This window comes from Canis aureus, chromosome 13 (genome assembly GCF_053574225.1).
Source record: "Canis aureus isolate CA01 chromosome 13, VMU_Caureus_v.1.0, whole genome shotgun sequence".
Lineage (NCBI taxonomy): Eukaryota > Metazoa > Chordata > Mammalia > Carnivora > Canidae > Canis > Canis aureus.
Window position 1 is genome coordinate 44472458 of NC_135623.1, and position 22390 is coordinate 44494847.

Below are 22390 nucleotides of genomic sequence, written 5' to 3' on the forward strand. Positions count from 1 at the left end.
GGCATGATCCTGGAGACCTGGGATCAAGTCCCATGTCAGGCTCCCTGCATGGAGCCTGCTTCTCCCTCTGCCTGTGTCTCTGCCTCTCTGTGTGTGTATGTCTCTCATGAATAAATAAATACAATTTTTTAAAAATTTAAAAAAGACTTTAATAAATTTTGGCACTCCTCACCAACTCTGCAATGACTTTCATCTTGATACATGTCCTGGTTATCTCAACTACATCATTAAAAAACTTCTCATTAAAATACTATAGTAAGTATATATTTTGAGGTGCTCTCCTCTGCTCTTTTGCATGACAGATAAAATACAGAAGAAAATAAAAGTCATAGCCATGTGAACTTGACTTATGCAGTGATCATTTCACAATATATACAAATATCAAATCATGTTGTACACCTGAATAATGTTGTGTTAGTTATATCTCCATAAGAAAAATTTAATTTTAAAAAAGTTACAGCCATGCTCAAACACAAATGAATGTATGTCCAGAATTGGAGCTGACATCCAAAGCAAGAAATGGCCTCAGGACCCCTGCAGATGCAATAAGAAGTGGCCAGGAATTCAGCTTCTGTGGAGTAACAGGCTGGTTGATATTGATAATATTAATAACTAGTACAGCACAGACAACAACCAGAGAGAATGGATGTGGCAACCAATTAGAACAAACTGTGGCTGGCCACTCCAGAGCTTCCCACTGACTGCTCTACAAATAGGAATAAGAAAACCAGGAGGCTGAGTGCTCGTGTCTTAGGACTAGGGCCAAGGTCAAGCACCCTGGCTCAAGAAATGAGTCTGGAAACAACCACTATGATCCATGGCAGTGTCTATGATGCTGCAAGCTTAGGAAGGAAAGCAAGCCTCAGACTCTCCACTTGGCTTCCAGGCAAGTTATCACTGGGTTCAGTGACTGTCTCTGTGATACCCTCAATATCTCTCTGGGGTGAGGGCCCCAAAGAGCCAATATAAGACCTGGAGACTCCATGGACCAGGCAGAAACAAGCCTCAAAACCACAAGAGTGGTGGGGAATCAGAGAAAGAAAACTAAAGAAACAAAACTCTTACATTCAAGAAGGGCCTGCAAACTAAAATCCAGACAGAACATAATAAGAAAGCTAATGTTAAGAAATTTAACCAAAAATAAGAGAAATAAAAAGTGCAGCATAGAGAATATAGTCAATAAAGTATTGTAATAACACCCTCCAGCAATACCCACACAGAACAGGTAAGGTCAAAACATACCCTGCATTTTGAACCAGGGTACAGATAGTTGAAGACTGATAAAAAGTGTTTTGAGAATTACTTCTAAGTAAAAGTACTTGCTCTATTTCAGACCACATTGTATTTCTCAACCCATTCCCCATTAGCTATTCAGTAAATGGAAGCTCTCCCAGATTCGGCCAATACATTGAGAGTTTGCTCTCGTTTTTGAAAATGTAGTGCCTTTTTTTTTTTTTTTTTTTTTTTTTTGAGAAGATATACCAGCAGCTTCTTGCCAGGTACCATTTTCATTTTCAATATAAACCAACTCAAGTTTAATTAAAAAGATACTTATTCATCTAGCCTTTCACCCCAGAAGTTATCTCTAAGAAAAATCCCAAACTCCTCTTAGCAACTCACACGGGAGCCTAGATTACCCACTTATGTTCACTAAAAATGGCTATTGAATTAGCCATGCTTAACTAGGACCTCACCACCTTTATAAAAACAAACCCCATGTTAGCGTAATCTTGGCCTGAGGAGATAGGACCTAGAATGTGGAGAATGATATCTGTATTTTTACTCTGTACAGGCATCACACAGATAGATAGACCTGCATCCGTATTCATATGTAGAACTGGTGCTTGTTCAAGGAAGAGTGACCCATGTGTAGGATAACTTAAAACTATGTCATACAAGGAACAGTTGATAGAACTAGGGAGTTCATCCTAAAAGGATTTGGTGACAGGAGTGGGGGGTAGGCCTTCAGTGCGGAATAGAAATATAATGGTCTTCCACTATTTGAAAGTTGTTATGTAGAAGGGAAAATGGCCTTGTTCTAAAAGGCAAACAAAAATAAAACAAGACCCAGAATCAGGCGAAAACTTCAAGAAAGGCAATCATGGCTATGGACTTCCTTATGGCACTTGGCCCCATTTAGAACAGACTCTCATTGGAGGTGTCTTCATGCAGAAAAATTTATGCACTGGAATTTTTATAGAGGACGTTCAAGAATCCGCAGGTCTATGGAGACGTGACACATAAATGCACTGTAAGATCCTGGGTTGGATTCTGGTCAGAAAAAAAAAAAACATTTATGAAAAAGCTGGCAAACTATAATAAGGTCTATAGAGTAGTTAATAGTATTGAATCAATGTTAACTTCCTGGTTTTGATTCTTATACTGTGGTTATGGGAGATGTTAATATTAGGGGAAGTTGGGGAAAGGGCACACGGGAACTCTCTGTACTCTTTTTGCAATGTCTCTGTAGTTGTGACATTATTTCAAAGTAAAAGCTTTTCAAAAATTAAACAGCTGGGTGCCTGGCTGACTTGGTTGCAGAGCTAACTTGCATTCTTGATTTCAGGGTCCTGAGTTCAAGCCCCATGGTGGGTGTGGAGATTACTTAAAATCTTAAAAAAAGTGTTAATGTTTAATCTTTAAAAAGGGGTACCTGAGTGGCTCAGTCAGTTGAGCATCTGACTCTTGGGTTTGGCTCAGGGTTATGGGATCAAGCCCCATGTTGGACTCATGCTCAGCATGGAATCTGCTTAAATTTCTCTTTCCCTCTGCCTCTATGCTGCCCCTCTCTAAAAGAAATAAATCTTTTTAAAAATTAGAGATTAAATTTTAAAAACTAAACTACAATATCAAAAATTTGGAGAGGCGGGGAGTCCATAGTACCAAAGTTCCAGAGCATAGTCCGTTGCCCATCTATCCCTTGGCCTCTGGCCTCCCAGGAATCTTATCAGTTGGACTAACCCAGTGGTGTACAAACAGACAACTGTATTATTTTGCTCTAATCACTCCCCCTCAACATGCTCTGTCAAATCACTCTCCTCCCCGACCCCGGACAACATCTCATGCATATTTCATACTCATAGAACTTTTAAGTTCTTAAAAGTAAACTTAAGTAACTTAAAAGTTACTTTCAAGAATTAAAACTCATTAAAATTTTTTATTTAGGCATGCCTGGGTGGCTCAGCAGCTAAGTGTCTGCCTTCGGCTCAGGGCATGATCCTGGGGTCCCGGGATCGAGTCCCCCATCCGGCTCTCTGTGTGGAGCCTGCATCTCCTTCTGCCTGTGTCTGTGCCTCTCTCTGGGTGTCTCTCATGAAAAAATAAAATCTTTAAAAAGAAAAAAGTTCTATTTAGAATTTCCATCACATACCCAGTTCGAGGCTCCCGCCACCACACCTACCCCTAGCCCTACCACTACTGTATGGTGACCACAGCCCTACAGTGTGAAAAGGAGGTACAGTCTGTTCTTCTCCATCTCTTTCATTCTCCTTCCCCTCAGCTGGCAGCTTCTGGCTTCTCCAGGGTCAAGGCAGGGGGTAGGGGATTAGAGGTAAAGAAGCAAGTGTATCTTTTGTGGTAGATGCCATTAAAGTATGGTAGATCTTGGCCTTGATGTAGGAGGAGCCCATATGCTGGCTCTCTCCAATGGGAGGCATGGGGGGTGGGGTTTTCAAAGGCTTGCTGTAGAAACCACCTGGTTGAAAAGCCCCCTAAAAGCAAATGTACTCTCTCACTTCTCTCAGAAATTTTGCACACAATTCTCAGCTCCGGCCCAGAAATACACCATACAGCAGCTTATTGCCAGCATCCCTGTACCCCCACAGGCAGCCCGCCTGGTTGAAGGCCAGTTATCTTCCATTGCAGCTCTTGGGAAACACATAGGCCCTCCATTACAAATCCTGGGAGTGCAAGCAGCTCTCACCGTTGCCCTGCTCACTCAGGGTTCATTGGCTGGTCTGACCAGCCTCCCACATTCCATTGTCATCAGGCAGGAAGCATCAATTCCCATTAATTTATGTTCCTAATCTGTCCAGAAGACATATACCCATTTCTCCAAGAATTCTCTCACCCTACTCTATACCAATCATAGGGCATCACCAGAGCCTCCAGTTCTCTTGAGAGCCCCCCTTTAGAAGAGAAAGGGAAATGCCACAACACTGTCTACTACCTCAGAAGCCCTCTTTAATTCCCGTTCTCCTGCACCAGCTGGAAGTGTGTGAAGGAGATTGATAATCACTTTCTCCTGCATCAGCTGGAGATGTGTGATGGTGGCTGATCCCAGCTTTGCTGTCTTTTCATAATTTCTGCATGGATATATCTAGTGTTAGCACCCCATCTGGAAACCTGGGGACACTTGGTTCATTCTCAGCTTTGGGGCTTCAGATCAAATTTCAAGACACCATGAAAAGTTTCATTCTATATCCTATTACACTTACAACACACCATGATGCCTTTCATATAAACCCTCAGTCCCTTATCAGGACTATCTGCAGACTACACAATGGGAAACAGAAAAGCTGTGATTTTTGGCAGAGGCCTGTGTCTGGGCTGCTGAGATAAAACTTTTGGAAAGATCCAAACCACAGACTTTTGCAATAGTTACAAAATCACTTCCGGCCCACCCTCATGTTAAATGCATTCCAGAAAACTAAACATTCTGTTGGAGGCTATTATACAACTGAAGTAGAAACGATTGTAATTTGATGTGTAGGACTATCCTTTGGGGGATTAAAAATATATCAAATGAAAAGGAAAGACATAATTAGGATAGGATAGCTTTATATTGTTAAATACCATTCTGTAGAGAAGGGGTTAAATCATTCCAAGGACTACTTTATGGAAGCCATAAGGAAGCCAGTTCAGGGCTCAATAATATTCATTCATTTACTAATTCATTCACTTGTTCAATCACTATGTTTCCGCTATGCTTCAGGCTTGAGTTGGGGCTGGTGTTGTCACAATGCATAGACTTGGTCACGGCTCTTAAGGAGCTAAAACAAAACAAAACAAAAACAAAATCTCCACATTGGAACAAGCTGCCAACAGAAGTGGTAGATTACCCCATGATTCTCACACATGCAAATCTTGGAAGACAGTGAAGAGGAATGATTCAAGATTGAAGAGTGGAAAGAAAGAAGCAGTGCAGCAGCTGAGCTTTCTAGTACCTTCCAAACCTAGGGTTCCATCTATTCTCAGGAAGGCACAGCACAGACATGATGCCTTGCTGGTAATCTGCATAAATAGAATGAGAGAGTGGGGTAACTGACTCGGTTGCAGAAATTAATTTCAGACAGATAATAAGACCAAAAGTATACATAATTCAATGTAAAGATGTGTTCATCAAAATGCAGAGGAGAATCAGTAACAGGATTTCCATCAAGGAGATCTAGTCTGGCAGAGGAATTTAGGTAGCTAGAGAGGAAAGCAAATGTTTATAAGTGGTCTATACGCACTTGAACTGAAAGAACAAGGAACAAAGATGTAGGTTTGTTATTATCCAGCAAGGTTACAGGGGACTTCTCCTGCCTCTACATTGGGACTGAGGGAACAAGTGTGCTTAAATAAAGTGCTGGATATACCATAACATCCACTTCCAGCCTATGCATAAGAAAGAATGCCAACAAAGTTGTCAGTCTGATGTATAGGAAAGTACACCATTGTCTTCTCCAACCACATGGGAGAAGCTTTTAAGAAATGGTAGAGCATGGAGGTAGATAGAGATTCCCTGCAAGGAAGGGACACAGTCTCACCTTTCCTCTTAGCCCATGTTTACCAAGAGGCAGAAACCAGTAAGACTCGGGGAGAAAATCTGGAGGAGAGTATATTCATTTTCTACTGTTGCCACAACAAATTACTGCAAATTAGTGACTTAAAACAACACAAATTTATTACCTTACAGTGACTTAAAACAACACAAATTTATTATCTTACAGTCTGTAGGGCCGAAGTCTAGTGGGGGTCTTACTAAAACCAGGTTATCAGCAAACTCATTTTTTGGAGACTGTAGGGAATAAGCCATTTCCTGCTCACTTAGGCTATCGGCAAAATTCAGTCCCTTGTGGTTGTAGAACTCAGATCCCCGTTTTCTTGTTAGCTGTACCTGAGAACCATTCCCAACTCCTCGAGGTCACCACATTCCTCAGCTTGTGGTCCTCTTCCTCCATCTTCAAGCCAGCAATGGTGGAGAGCATCCCTCTAGTGCCACATGTCTCTAGCCCTTCCTCTATAGTCACATCTCTCTCCCTGACTATAGTCGGAATAGGTTCTCCACTTCCAAGGACTTGTATGGTTGGATGATGAGATTGGGCCTACCTGGATTACAAGGGATAATCCTGCTGTCTCAAGGTCCATAACCTCAATCACATTTGTAAAGTCCTTTTTGCCATGTAAAGTAACACATTCAACCAGAAGTCCTAGTCACAACAAGTAGACAAGAAAAAGAAATAAAACGTATCTAAATTGGTAAGGAGTAAAATTTTCACTGCAAATGACACAATACTATATATGGAAAACCCTAAGGACTCCACCAAAAAAACTACTAAAACTAATAAATGAATTCAGTAAAGTCACAGGATACAAAAATCAATATACAGAAATCTGTTGCATTTCTATACACTCATAACAAAAGAGCAGAAAGAGAAGTTAATAAAAGAATCCCATTTACAATTGCACCAAAGATAATAAAATACCTAGTAATAAACTTAACCAAGGAGATGAAAGACCTGTACTCTGAAAACTATAAAACACTGATGAAAGAGATTGAAGGCAACACAAACAAATGGAAGGATATCCTATGCTCATGGATTGGAAAAAATATACTGTTAAAATGTCCAGACTGGGCAGCTCGGGTGGCCCAGGGCGTGATCCTGGAGACCCGGGATCAAGTCCCGCATTGGGCTCCCTGCTTGGAGCCTGCTTCTCCCTCTGCCTGTGTCTCTGCCTGTGTCTCTGCCTGTGTCTGTCATGAATAAATAAAATCTTTAAAAAATATATAAAATAAAATGTCCAGACTACCCAAAGCAATCTATAGATTTAATGCAATCCCTATCAAAATACCAATAGCATTTTTCTTTTTCTTATATTTTAATAATTTGACAGAGAGAGAGAGAGAGCCAGAGAGCATAAGTAGGGGGAATAGCAAAGAGAGAGGGAGAAGCAGGCTCCCCACTAACCAGGGAGCCCAACTTGGGGCTTGATCCCAGGACTCTGGGATCATGATTTGAGGTGAAGGCTGCTGTTTCACCAAATGAGCCAGGTACCCCACCAATAGCATTTTTCACAGAACTAGAACAAACAATCCTAAAATTTGTATGGAACCACAAAATACCAAAGCAATCTTTTTTTTTAAGATTTTATTTATTTATTCATGAAAGACACAGAGAAAGAGGCAGAGACAAAGGCAGAGGGAGAAGCAGGCTCCATGCAGGGAGCCTTATGTGGGACTTGATCCTGGGACTCCAGGATCATGCCCTGAGCCAAAGGCAGACACCCAACTGCTGAGCCACCCAGGCATCCCTGCCAAAGCAATCTTGAAAAAGAGGAATAAAACTGGAGGTACACAATCCCAGATTTCAAGATATACTACAAAGAGCAGTAATCCAAACAGTATGATATTGACACACATAGATCAACAGAACAGGAGAGCCCAGAAATAAACCCACAATTATATGATCAATTAATCTTTAGCAAAGGAGGCAAGAATATGCAATGAGAAAAACAGCAAATGTGTTGGGACAACTGGACGGCTACATGCAAAACAATAAAACTGAACTACTTTCTTACACCATACACAAAAATAAACTCAATATGAATTAAGGACCTAAGTGTGAGACCTGAAGCCATAAAAATCCTAGAAGCAAGCACACAAGCAGTAATTTCTCTGACATCAGCCATAGCAACATTTTTCTAGGTATGTCTCCTGAGGCAAGGGAAGCAAAAGCCAAATAAACTATTGGGACTCCATCAAAATAAAATGCTTCTGCACAGCAAAGGAAACAATCAACAAAACCAAAAGACAACCTGAATGGGAGAAGGTATTTGCAAAAGACATATCTGATAAAAGGTCACTATCCAAAATATATAAAGAACTTACATAACTTGATACCAAAAAAACCCAAATAATCCAATTAAAAATGGGCAGAAGACATGAACAGACATCTCTCCAAAGGCATAAAGATAGCCAACAGACACATGAAAAGATGCTCGTCATCACAGAAATGCAAATCAACACCACAATGAGATATCATCTCACACCAGTCAGAAAGGCTAAAATCAAAAACACAAGAAGAACAGGTGTTGGCAAGTATGTGGAGAAAGGGAAACCCTTGTGCACTGTTGATGGGAATGCAAACTGGTGCAACCACTGTGGAAAAACAGTTTAGAGCTTCCTCAAAAAAACTAAAAAAAGAATTAAAAATAAAAAAGTAAAATAAAATAATTACCCTATAATCCAGGATTCACTCTACTGGTATTTACCCAAAAATCTACTGGGTATTTACCCAAAGAATGCAAAAAAAAAAAACTAACTAGAAAAGATACGTGCACTATTTTTATTGCAGCATTATTTATAACTTAGAGGTAGCCCAAGTATTTATCAATAGATGAAAGGATAAAAAAGATGTGGTGTGTATGTGTATATATATATATACACACAACAAAATATTACTCATCCATAAAAAAGACTGAAATCTTGCCATTTGCAACATGAGTGGATCCTAAAAGTATAATGCTAAGGAAAAAAATCAGTCACAGAAAGATAAATACCATATGATTTCACTCATTATGGAATTTAAGAAACAAAACAAATGAAGGGGAAAAAAAGAAACAAAACAAAAAACAGACTCTTAACTAGAAGTCTTAAACCCTTAACTATAGGGAGGTAACCAACTAAACTGGTGGTTACCAAAGGGGAGGCAAATGGGGGGATGGGTGAAATAGGTAATGGGGATTAAGGAGTGCTGAGTAATGTATAGAATTGTTGAATGACTATATCGTATACCTGAAACTAATGTAACACTGTATGCTAACTATACCAGAATTAAAATTAGATATATATATAATAAAATGTTCAAAAAATATTTAATAACTTTAAATAGTGACAGATGGTAACAATTATTATAGTGAGCATTTAGTAATGTATATAATTGTTGAATCACCATATTATATATCTGAAACTAATGTAATATTGTATGTCAACTGTACTTCAGTTAAAACAAATAAAAAAAATAAGGGTGTCTGGCTGGCTCAGTGGGTGAAGCATGCAACCCTTGACCTTGGGGTTGTGAGTTCAAGCACCCTGTTAGGTGTAGATTACTGAAAAAAAAAAAAAAAAAAAAAAGGACCCAGGCTCAAGCTTGTAAATAAACCCTCGTGTGATTGCAAAAAAAAAAAAAAAAAAAAAAAGAAAAAGTAAAAAAAATAAAATTATGCTATGTAAGAAAATAAATTAAGTAAGTAATAGGTTGGGCAGCCCCGGTGGCTCAGCAGTTTAGTGCCGCCTTCAGCCTGGGGTGTGATCCTGGAGACCCGGAATCGGGTCCCACTCGGGTTCTCTGCATGGAGCCTGCTTCTCCCTCTGTCTGTGTCTCTGCCTCTCTCTCTCTGTGTCTCATGAATAAATAAAATATTTTTTTAAAAAAAGTAAGTAATGGGTTCACAGTTTCCAGGGATTAAGGCATGCACATCTGCAGGGGCAAAGACGTGCCTTGTTCTGCCTGTCTCAGAGGGTCTAACCTGTGTTCTCTGGAGTTTGGGGAGTACAGAGAATGGTGTCTGATTCTCACCTAGGAAAGCCCAAGGGAAAAGGTTGGCTGGAGTAATATATGATAGCGAAGAGGGACCACTGCGCTTCCTGAGTTTAGAGAGGCACCATGCCACTGTGGGTCAAAGGGATGCTATCAAGAATAGCCAGGTCAGAGATTTCTTGAAAGGACCCCACGCAAAAATACTGCCTGTCAAGTTCCAGGCTATTCCAGCAGAAAGAGGTTGCAGGGAATAAACTGTTGGAGTAGGGTTGAGGGTATGTCAAAAGAGGGCAGCAAGGGAGTGCCTTGCCCATGTTAGGAAATGTTGCAGTACCTGAACAGGCCAATAACCAGGGAGGAAATTGAAGCAGTCATCAAAAACCTCCCAAGACACAAGAGTCCAGGGCCAGATGGCTTCCCAGGGGAATTCTATCAAACGTTTAAAGAAGAAACCATACCTATTCTCCTAAAGCTGTTTGGAAAGATAGAAAGAGATGGAGTACTTCCAAATTCGTTCTGTGAGGCCAGCATCACCTTAATTCCAAAACCAGACAAAGACCCCACCAAAAAGGAGAATTACAGACCAATATCCCTGATGAACATGGATGCAAAAATTCTCAACAAGATACTGGCCAATAGGATCCAACAGTACATTAAGAAAATTATTCACCATGACCAAGTAGGATTTATCCCTGGAAATGTTGCAGTGTCAGAGGTCTCCAACAAACAGTCCTCAGAGAACCCACAAAAGCCCTATTTGAAATAATGGGCAGTGTTTGGATGTTTGATATGCAGGGGTTTTTCACAGACTAGCATCAACTAGGTTTTTTAAAATACCCCTCTTTTCCCTGCTTAACCCTGGAGCCTCTGGCAAACAGGAGCAATAGATGGAGAGAGCAAGAAAAGAAAAACAGACCTTGCCTCCCCTCTTTCCCATTTTAAGTATCTTGGAGAACATGGACAAGAAGCTTTCAATCAGAATTGTGACTGCTTTTTCATGTGGGCTGCAGACATGCCATCCAAACTGAGGAAGACCCAGAAACTTGGGGCAACGTGAGCCAGGGCCACGGCCCCATGGGCAAGCACTGGAAGCTCCAGCAGGCTGGGGTAATACTGGTGGCATGCGTCATCATGGGATCGATCAACTTCAACAAAAATCACCCAGGTTACCCTAGAAACATTGGTATGAGGTGTTGCCCCTTATAAAGGAACCAGAGCTCCTACCCAAATGTCGGCCTTGATCAACTGTGGACCTTGGTCAGTGAGCAGGCACAGGTAAATGATACCATTAAAAAAATAATAATAATTGGGGATCCCTGGGTGGCTCAGCAGTTTAGCACCTGCCTTTGGCCCAGGTCGTGATCCTGGAGACAGGGGATCGAGTCCCACATCGGGCTCCCTGTGTAGAGCTTGCTTCTCCCTCTGCCTGTGTCTCTGCCTCTCTCTCTCTCTCTCTCTCACTCTGTGTGTGTGTGTGTGTGTGTGTGTCTCGTTGGTGAATAAAAATCTTTTAAAAATAATAATAAAATAAATGAAAACTGGAGCTGCTCCTATCATTGATATGATGCAATGGGGCTACTACAAAGTTTGGGGGAAGGGAAAGCCTTTCAGTCACCATGAAGGCCAAACTCTTCAATAGAAGAGCTAAGGAGAAGATTGAGGGAGGTGAGGTGCTGGGCGTCACATCCTGGTAGCTTGAGGCTATGTGGAGCTAGGTTCATCAAACGCTAATAAGTGCTTTTGTTAAAAAAAAAAAAAAAATCAGATATATGACTAAAGTCTTGAATGAGATTGGGCTGGAATTGTGAATAATTCAAACCGTTCTTATCTCCAGGGTCCAGAAAAACAAAAGCCTTTGACACCATCCAGGAGCTTGGAATGGAGTTTAACTGAAGGTTTTATTTGAAGGCAATGGTGAGGAAGAATCAAGTGCCTTTCTCCCTGCACAGCCAGTACATTCAGAGAATCGTTAGAGTTTCTGAAACTAAGCACTGGCACATAAAGGTGCTCTTTTCATTTTAAACAAAGATAAGCAAAATGGAGAAGGATGAGGTTGAGAACACCAGCTAGGAATCTGTCGCCAAATTTCTATGGTGACTCTACTTTTTTTTTTTTTTAATTGGAGTTCAATTTGCTAACATATAGCATATCACCTAGTGCTCATCCTGTCAAGTGCCCCCTCAGGGCCCATCACCCAGGCACCCCAACCCCCCACCCACCTCCCCTTCCATTACCCCTTATTCGTTTCCCAGAGTTAGAAGTTTCTCATGTTCTGTCACCCTCACTGATATTTTCACTCATTTTCTCTCCTTTCCCCTTTATTCTTTCACTATTTTTTATATTCCCCAAATGGATGAGACCATATAATGTTTGTCCTTCTCCGATTGACTTACTTCACTCAGCATAATACCCTCCGGTTCCATCCACGTCAAAGCAAATGGTGGGTATTTGTCATTTCTAATGGCTGAGTAATATTCCATTGTATAAAGAAGACCACATCTTCTTTATTCATTCATCTTTCGATGGACACCGAGGCTCCTTCCACAGTTTGGCTACTGTGGACATTGGTGTTATAAACATTGGGGTGCAGGTGTCCTGGCATTTCACTGCATCAGTATCTTTGGGGTAAATCCCCAGCAATGCAATTGCTGGGTCATAGGGTAGCTCTATTTTTAACTCTTTGAGGAACCTCCACACAGTTTTCCAGAGTGGCTGTACCAGTTCACATTCCCACCAACAGTGCCAGAGGGTTCCCCTTTCTCCACATCCTCTCCAACATTTGTTGTTTCCGGTCTTGTTAATTTTCCCCATTCTCACGGGTGTGAGGTGGTATCTCATTGTGGTTTTGATTTTTATTTCCCTGATGGCAAGTGATGCGGAGCATTTTCTCATGTGCATGTTGGCCATGTCTATGTCTTCCTCTGTGAAATTTCTGTTCATGTCATTTGCTCATTTCAGGATTGGATTGTTTCTTTGCTGTTGAGTTTAATTAAGTTCTTTATAGATCTTGGATACTAGCCCTTTATCTGATACGTCATTTGCAAATATCTTCTCCCATTCTGTAGGTTGTCTTTTAGTTTTGTTGACTGTTTCTTTTTCTGTGCAGAACCTTCTTATCTTGATGAAGTCCCAATAGCTCATTTTTGCTTTTGTTTCTCTTGCCTTCATAGATGTATCTTGCAAGAAGTTGCTGTGGCCAAGTTCAGAAAGGGTGTTGCCTGTGTTCGTCTCTAGGATTTTGATGGATTCTTGTCTCACATTTAGATCTTTCATCCATTTTGAGTTTATCTTTGTGTATGGTGTAAGAGAATGGTCTAGTTTCATACTTCTGCATGTGGCTGGGTGACTCTACTTCTTGAACAGAAGTTGGGACTTTTGATCTGACAAGGAAGGTGAACACAGATCGACAAAACAGAATATTTGAATTAAGAATATTCTCAAAAATCTTTAGCTGTTGTAAATACTCCAGGCATGTGGCAATGAGGCGGTATGATCTTTTTTTAACCCTCCTTCTTTGTTATAACATGTTGTAAGACAATATCTCCCCAATCCTTCTGCAACTGGTCAATTCAGGGACCAGCAGGAAATTATTTACCAACAGTTGCACCATTATGAAATTTCATTCTTTCCTGGAACTATGTTTTAGTTAGACTTTTAATTAAAACTAATTCATCTCAAACAACCAAAATAAAACAAAAACATTATTCCGAATGTGAGTCAGTGTGTTGGCTAACTCCTTGAAGCTAAATTTCCCGTAGAGTGCCACACTCTCTACTTCATTCTTACTACACAGTTGGATCTCATGGGTACCAGCCAAACTGAAGGTATTAATACCTCTCAGGAAGGACAGTACAATTCCTCTGTGGGAAAATGTTTCTTTGTGTCACATACACACACACACACACCATTCAACAATACAACTATCATATAATCTTAGCTCTATCTGATTTCCTTACTCAACTTGACTCCCATTAAGTTTTCAGCATGCCAGAGAACTAGGGCCTCAGGGGATTTGACGGTGAGCTCAGCTCAAATCTCTGGAGTAATAACTTTCTAAGTTTTGAAGCAATAACCGAAGCTAGAAATAAATTATCAATAGAAATGTCTGTCATTAAAAAAATTCAAAACTTGTGCTAAACAAAAACTATACTGGAAAGAAACACAGTGGACTAAATGATATTTATAGTAACTAAACAAGGAAAGAGTTATTACCTACGTCAAAATGAGCTCGTGAAAGTTAGTAAGAACATTACTCAGGCTCCCTGGACACAAATGAACATATGAAATAAACATTTTGCTTTCAGAAGTAGAAATTATAATTAGGAACACAAATATGAGGAAATGCTTGATAACTCTAATAGTCAAAGAAATACTTATTAAAATAGTAACAACACATTTTATAACAAGTTGATTTCAAATTAGAATACTCAGGAATGGTGAGGTCATGCACTGACACCTGCATAGAATAAATGGGTACGATAACGCTTTTTGAAAGAAGAGTTAACATAGTAAAGAGCTATTAAAATGTTACATCCATTGATTCAGAAATCCTATTTCCACAGATTTATTCTGAGAAAATAATCCAAAAGTATTTTCTAAACTTGCATATAGATTTCTATGGTAATATTATAATATCAAATATTACAATATCAAAACACAATAAAGTAAAACAACCTTGGGCTGTGTGCCTTAAAGTTTGGAAATGATGAATAAACAATATTCTGCCTAATACATGGAACAAAACAATCATAAAAATGAAAAATGAGAACAGATTGATTTCTCAGGTAGCAGGAATATAAGAACATTGGGTTTTTTTTTTTTATTGATGTTGCTTTAACAATGTTTGTATAGTTAAATTCTTCCTTAATCAATGAGCTAGTATTCATGACAAAGAATCTTCCTCATTTCTTTTCTCTTTCCTTTTGTCATTTTCTGTAGCACTGACAATTCAAACAATCATAAGTAATCCTTAGTTGACACTGTAAATACTCCATGCAAAAACATGCAATCTATTCATTTGCCCTCAGATTGCCACATTCCAGACCAGCCCATTTGGAGCCTCCTCTGCCCAGTGATGCTCTTCATTTTTTATCTGCCAGCTTATTTCATCATGCTTTTGGAAACTATCAACCTGAAGTAGCCTGTCTATATTTTACTTCTAAATACAACAAGAGACATCTGTGAACAGCAGAGATAGTTTTCTTGAAATATCAACAGTTTACTTTGACAATTCATCACTTTTTAGAGTGATGTTGACATTCTAAACTAAGCCCAAAGAATATGATACACAATGAGAAGTTAATGGGTCCTATAATATATAAAGCTGCTTTAAAAGGCATTCTTTTCAAATCAAAAGTACTAAACCATAGTTTGTTTTGTGAATCGTGGCCTAATATTAGCTTAGAATTTCTCAAGGAAATTATGCCATCTAATCAGGAGAGGTAACACTCTTGAGAGATTCAGCAGAGTTAACCAAAAATATCTTTCCAAGTGTCCTTATATACTTAATACCAAAAAGAAGTAGTAGAGCTGAGGGTTTTTTTTTTTTTTTATGAGAACACTAAATGCTTCGAATTAGACTTTAAAGTAGCCTAAGTAATTCAGAATTACAGTTCTCTTACTTGTTTATATATATTTTTTAATTCCTGCAAGATATTACATTTTTAAAATATGTTTAGATCCCAAAATGTTACTGGTTTCACATTATTTCAAAAAATATCATGAAAGTTACCACTAATTTTATCGTATTGCTGATTCTTTCTCATCAAGGAAATGGCCTCTTGGTTATTAAGAGCCCAGGTCCATTTCACAAGGACCATGTCTTCATGAGGGAATTTCAACCAAAACAGTGGTTCTCAATCTTTGCTATATTTTAGAATCATTTGGGGCTCTTTAAAGAAATCAAGGTTTCACCAAAGACTTATTCATTCTGAGGGAGGGGCTGGGAACTAGCATCAAACTTTATAAAAGCTTCCTATGAAATTCTAATGATCATCCAGGGGTGTGAGTCACTGCAATAAAGTCGTATTTCTATCCTTTCTCCTTGTACCTCACTTACTTATCCCCAAGTGAGAAATTTACCTGCCTTGTGAATGTTTAAAGTATAACATACCTTGCTTCATGCCCCTCTATTGGGTGGAATTAATGTTTTAAAAAGCATTACACTGGGCAGCCTGGGTGGCTCAGCAGTTTAGTGCTGCCTTTGGCCCAGGGCATGATCCTGGGGACCCAGCATCGAGTCCCACATCAGGCTTCCTACATGGAGCCTGCTTCTCCCTCTGCCTGTGTGTGTGTGTCTCTCTATCTCTTATAAATAAATAAAGTCTTTAAAAAATAAAAAATAAAAAGCATTACACCATTTTTTATAAGTGAAACATATTACTTATTATGTGATCCAACAAATCACACTCCTGAAAATGTCCTCAAGATAATACAAATGTAAGTCCACATAAATACTTGTAGGAGAATGTTTACAGCAGCATTATTCATGGTAGCCAACAACTGGAAACCCTAATGTCCAGCAACTGGTGAACACATAAACAGTGATCCATGCTATGTAATACAACTCAGCAGTAAGAAAAAAAAAGTACTAATACATGAAATAACATGTATGCTGTATACAGCACAATTCCATTTATATAACATTCTAGAAGCAAAACTATAGGGACAGAAATCTGATCAGGATTACCCAGGTCTTCAGGTGGGGGGGGGGGGGGGAATGAGAGGAGATTGACCACAAAGGCATAGGAGGGAACCTCTTGGGATAAAGTAAATAGTCTATATCTTGATTTTGATGATGGTTATATAATTCTACATATTTATCCAAACTCATCCAACTATACATTGAAAGTGGTTAATTTTATCGTATTTATATTAATTTTCAATTAAAAAAAAACAGTACCCAATTTACAGGTTTTTTTACTTTTCCTGCTGCATGATTGGGGCTCACAGAGCATGAGGCAGCAATTGTGGGTATGTGAGTCTGCTCTAAACACTCAAATTCTCCCTCAAGTGAGTTAACACTAGGTCTAGAACTTGGGGGGAGGAAGCCCAATGGTGGATCCAACTGTATTTTCCAATCCACTTTACAATAACAAGGCTGATATGCCCATCTCCTGAATGACCTCTGAATCTACTTCTCAAATAGTTCTGAGAAGAGTAAGGGAGGAGGTGGAATTAATCATCACTCTCATACCACCCTGATATATGGGCATATTGATCAGGAATTCTTGTAAGATCAATACCACACTAGATGAAGACAACTGAAATAACACATGGTAGGGGAGAGCACCTGGGTGGCTCAGTGAGTGAAGTGTCTGTCTTTGGCTTCAGGTCATGATCTTGGGGTCCTGTGATCGAGCCCTGCATTGGGCTCCCTGCTCAGCAGAGAATCTGCTTCTCCCTCTCCTTGTGCCCTTCACCCCCTCCTTGCTTGTGTGCTCTCTCTCAAATAAATAAAATCTTTTTTAAAAAGTTACACATGGAAGAGAAGAAGATAGGAGGACTTTGACTTCATTACTTTTATGACTGCTGTAGGCTACAACATACAACATTTTGGCTGACGTTTACAGACACAAAGCAATTTATACTGTAAGTTAGTTAGTAAGAAGTTTCTTCTGGCAAACTTAGTTCCAATTGGGTTGACTGAATCATGCATTAGTTTGCAGAAAAAAGGATTTGCATCCCATGTAAGACTTAAAAAACTTCATTGTACAAGATTATTATGCATTGATGGAATAATTTTGCTCCTGATAACCTATTTCATAGAAAGGACAGTAGAACTAGGGTTTTGTCTTTTTATTTTTTTTATGATTTTACTTATTTATTCATGAGAGACACAGAGAGAGGCAGAGACACAGGCAGAGGGAGAAGCAGGCTCCACGCAGGGAGCCCGATGTGGGACTAGATCCCAGGACCCCAGGATCATGCCCTGGGCTGAAGGGAGGCTCTCAACCACTGAGCCACGCACGTGTCCCAAAGAATTCTTTTTTTTTTTTTTTAAGATTTTATTTATTTATTCATGAGAGACACAGAGATAGGCAGAGACAAGAGAAGCAGGCTCCATGCACGGAGCCCGATATGGGACTCGATCCTGGGACTCCAGGATCACACCCTGAGCCGAAAGCAGACACTCAACTGCTAAGCCACCCAGGAGTCCCTAAGACTAGGGTTTAAATTTACAAAAGACAGTAAGTGCACATAGATCACAAAAGACAGCCTCCTAATTGTAGCAACTGGTCAGTAATAGGTGGCAATGGTTCAGCAGACCCAGGTTCTATTCCTTCCCATCTTATTTTGATTTTTAACAGTTCTAGGACCAAAGAAAGAACTAAGTATAAATCTCTTGAAATCATTTGGTTTGTCCACCGTAATTTGTTAATTTACCTACGTCCACTATGGATTTTTTATTTTAGAGACTCAAATTTTGGCTTCAAATACAAATGAGTGAAAAGTGTCTTAGTAGATGAAAAGAAATGGAAAGCAATGCATGAACTTTGCTGGCTCTCAAAATCAACCTAAAAAATCTATAAAAGACATTTTGGTGAAATTTGAACATGGACTGAATATTAGATGATATTAGGAAATTCTTTGGTGCGATACTGCTATTGTGGTTCTATAAGAGACTATCCTTATTTTTATGTGATATATGATGAAAAATAATGGACAAAGTTTCCTTATTTCCATAATTTTCTTTCAGGCAGTACAAAAAATAATATATTTTTCATACATATATACATTCATAAACACAAAAATACATATATATTTATGCATATAAGTAATACAAACAGATTAAATGCACTTAAATAATATTGTTGAATGTAGGTATATGAGTGCCCATACTTCTTTCAACTTTTCTTCATATCTAAAAATTCTCATAATAAAAATTTAGAGAAGAAGCTAAGTATCCATTCCAGCAGGGATATGTCATCTTCTTGGCATAAGGAAGACAAACAACTCAATGAAATTGTAAACCAAAGGTTAAAAATAATTTAAACACAACAACATTGATATATTTTACATTTTGAACTATACACTTAAAAAATGGTTAAGACAGTTTTTATGTGTATCTTACCACAACTGTTTTTCATTTTTCCAATTAAATTTTAAAATGAAAAAAAATGTTAAAGGCCTCTGCCTGGCATATTGCCTTTGGGAATCAATTTTCCCCAGGGAATAAGAATATAAATGCATTGATTCTAAAGGACATGCTTCAGTTTTTCTAGCAGAGGGAGAATAGAAGACAGAAAAATGAAAAAAATAAAAGAACAGTAGTTGACCAGGTTAGACTCTAGAGGAAGAAAAGAGAACTCCTTATGAGAAAGGAAAAGACCCTAGAGAAAAACTTAAACTGCTATGAAAGAAGAATAAGAAATCTTCAAAGCCAAGCTCGAACACCAAAAAGATAAAAGGATATATGTTCCAATCTAACTGCCCATAAAAATGATGCTATAAAACGAGAAGATGAGTTGATAGCAGGAGAGAGAAGCTACCCGGAGTACAAAAAAAAAAAACTAATGGAGGAAGAAGAGCCAAGGAATGGGAGAGAAGCTTGAGTGAGTTGTGTCCCCACCCCCCCCCAAATTCACGTGTTGAGGCCCTAACCCCCAGTACTACCTCAGAATGTGACTTTATCTGAAAATAGGATCCTTGCAGATACAATCTGTTAAAGTAAAATCATGTTGTACCAGATTAAGATTTAGTATGACTGCTGTCACATTAGGACACAAGACGTAAACACACGTAGAGAGAAGATGATATAAAGAGATACAAAGAGAAGACCGCCATCAACAAGCCAGAGACAAGGCTGGAAGGGTTCCTTCCTGCCAACACTCTGGTTTCCAACTTCTGGCCTCCAGAATTGTGAGAGAATAAATGTCTGTAGTGTAAGCTACATCAGGTCATTATAGAATATGCAGGCAGATTGGAGAGGGAGGACTGAGACTGCCAGGGCAGAATTCTTAAAATCTATTGAGTAGGTTTCAGGATGACATGGTATTTTAAGAAGAGACACGAGAATTGCTTATATCCTGAGGAAACAAGCCTAGGGGGTTTATAGTTAGCACTTAGAGATGCCAGGCAGCCCGGGTGGCCCAGTGATTTAGTGCTGCCTTCAGCCCAGGGCATGATCCTGGAGACCCAGGATCCAGTCCCACCTCCGGCTCCTTGCATGGAGCCTGCCTGTGTCTCTGTCTCTCTCTCATAAATAAACAAAATTAAAAAAAAAAAAAGACTTAAAGATGCAGGAAAACAATGAAACATACTAAGGGGGAGCCAGGCAAGATGATCATCTACTGAGTCTACACCTAGACAGATGCTAATCTCATGGAAGAGTATCGCCTAGATGAAGCTGTACACTTTAAAAAGTTGAAACCAGACAAGATGCATGTCAACAATGAATGCTTCGAGCATAACTCCTTGAGCTCATCACTCTGATTATGAAGAAAAGCCACAGTAAAAAAGGAATATGTTAGGAAGAGATGATTGGTCCAGGAAAAAGAAAAATAAAGTAAAAAGATAGGCAAAGAAGAAAGTGATTTTGTTCCTCTGAAGTATCAGAAGTTAGTTGAGCCCAGAAAAAAGTAAAAAAAAAAAAAAAAAAACAGGAAAAACAAGGTCCAAGCTAGAACTTACTATAGAAGTATTGATTTTCACTGGGACCCGAAGAATACATCAGCCACATTAACAAGAGTTTCAAGTCAGGGATTGGCTAAGAGGCAAAACTCGTTTGCCTAGGCTAGCAGTCAGCAAACTTCCTACAAGTGGCTGACTAATAAATATTCTAGTCTTCGTAGACCATCCAGTCTCAATTGCCACTATTCAACTGTGAAAGAAGCCACAGGCAATACAGAACTAAATCAGCGTGGTTGTACTCCTATAAAACTTTGTACATGGACATCAAAATTGATTTCATATAATTTTCATGGGTCACAAAAATATTATTCCTTTGATTTTTTCAACCACTTAAAATGTAAAACAGACTATATTTATTAATGTGATAAATTGTGTTTAAATATAAATGTAAATTTATATTTTACTGTATAAAAAACAGACAGTAGGTTGGGTTCTGTTTACAGACCCTGGTGTGCAGACCCTTAGCCGAGCCAACTCCAAAGCAAGAGCCCAAGAAAACAGCCACTGTAGTCAAGGACTAGAAATGCTTCTCACTGAAGAAAGTGGAGGCAATGCCTTATAGAGCTCATATTTAGTTCTACCCTAAATGTAGTGGAAACAGAGACCTCAAAAGGCAGATAGGACTAAGAAGATTTTGAATATGTTGAACAGGGAACTGCTTGGGCACATCACTTTCATAAATTTCTAAATTTTTACAAAAGCTATTCTCTGAGACAGGATGCATTATGCATAGATAAATTTTCCCCAAGATGCAGCAAACACAGGGCCTCGTGCCATAGTTAATCCATAATTAATCTCTTGAGAAAGATTCTCCCGAGTTTCTATTTATTGGCCTTGGTCTCCAAGCAACTGGCACAGACTGACTAATATCCTGGTGAGGCTAAGACCAGGATGACTTTCTCTTTGCACATGTGTGTTCCACGGTCTCTCTCCCTCCTTCTAATCCTACTGAGTGTCCGGTGAGGGACACACTGAGTTCAGGGTTCTGGAAAAATCACCTGGCTTATAATAACTACTCAAGATACAAGGGATTTGACTAGGTTTTAATTTTTTTTTCTTGATAACTGTATTTATACGTGAACTAGTCACATTTCACACTCCTTAACAAATGGGGCTTTTAGACTCTAGATTAAATTAACTCAATTTCAGTATTCCTTAGAGAGTGTATCAGTCAGTATAAACTAGATTATTAGGTAGTAACAAACAATTCCAAAACATAGTTTTGTAAAAATGACAGTTTTTCAGTCCACACTACATGTCTATTATAGTCAGCAGGGGGATTCTGCTTAGCATAATAAACCAGGGACCTCGTCTGTTACATGTTCCATCTCAACCCAATACTTCCACAAGTGCTAGGGCAGAAGTATAGAGCAAAGTACACACGGGCTCATAAATTTTCCACCAGGAGGTAACATATCATTTCAACTCACATTTCACTGGTCAGTGTGAGTCATATGACAAGGCCTAATTTCAAAGGCTGTTGCAAAGTAAAATGCAATTGTGTGCCATGAAGGAGCAGGTATGTAGTTTACGGTGCTGATAACTCTCACAGCAAACAATAGCCATTCTAGTGGGAAAATGCCAATGGTGAGGAAATTGATTCTATCCAGTCTGAGAGAGACTCCTCTGAAACTGAGCAGAATGACAAGTTAGTAGGAGCTCTAATTGCTTTATACTTAAATTTATTTAAAGGAAAGAAACTTTAGTAATTGGGCTTTTGATTTGAGGACATTTTTGTCTTGCTGATTTTCTATTATTTGAAAGATTTAATGTTATCATCCTTGCTCACCGCCTGACTTCTAATATTCTCTAACATAGCTAAGCATAAATTGAAATAAGAAATAGAATGGGGACTCATTTTCAAACAAGAATGAAGAGCAGCCGTGCTCATCATTTAACTCATGCTCCTCTTCTGTCCCATTTCAGAGCCTTCTCAAAGCAAAAAATAATCCACAGAGAAGTTGTGGTTGGTTGATATTAGAAGTATGGTCTCAGGAGGGAAGAGGCAGGACCAT

At 39.1% G+C, this 22390-nt stretch overlaps 1 long non-coding RNA gene across 9 annotated transcripts in view; it reads right to left on the reverse strand.

Annotated features, from left to right (window-relative positions):
• Positions 1–22390, reverse strand: part of LOC144282389 (uncharacterized) — a 102805-nt gene that overhangs the window by 38164 nt on the left and 42251 nt on the right. The gene's annotated exons all lie outside the window — the stretch shown is intronic.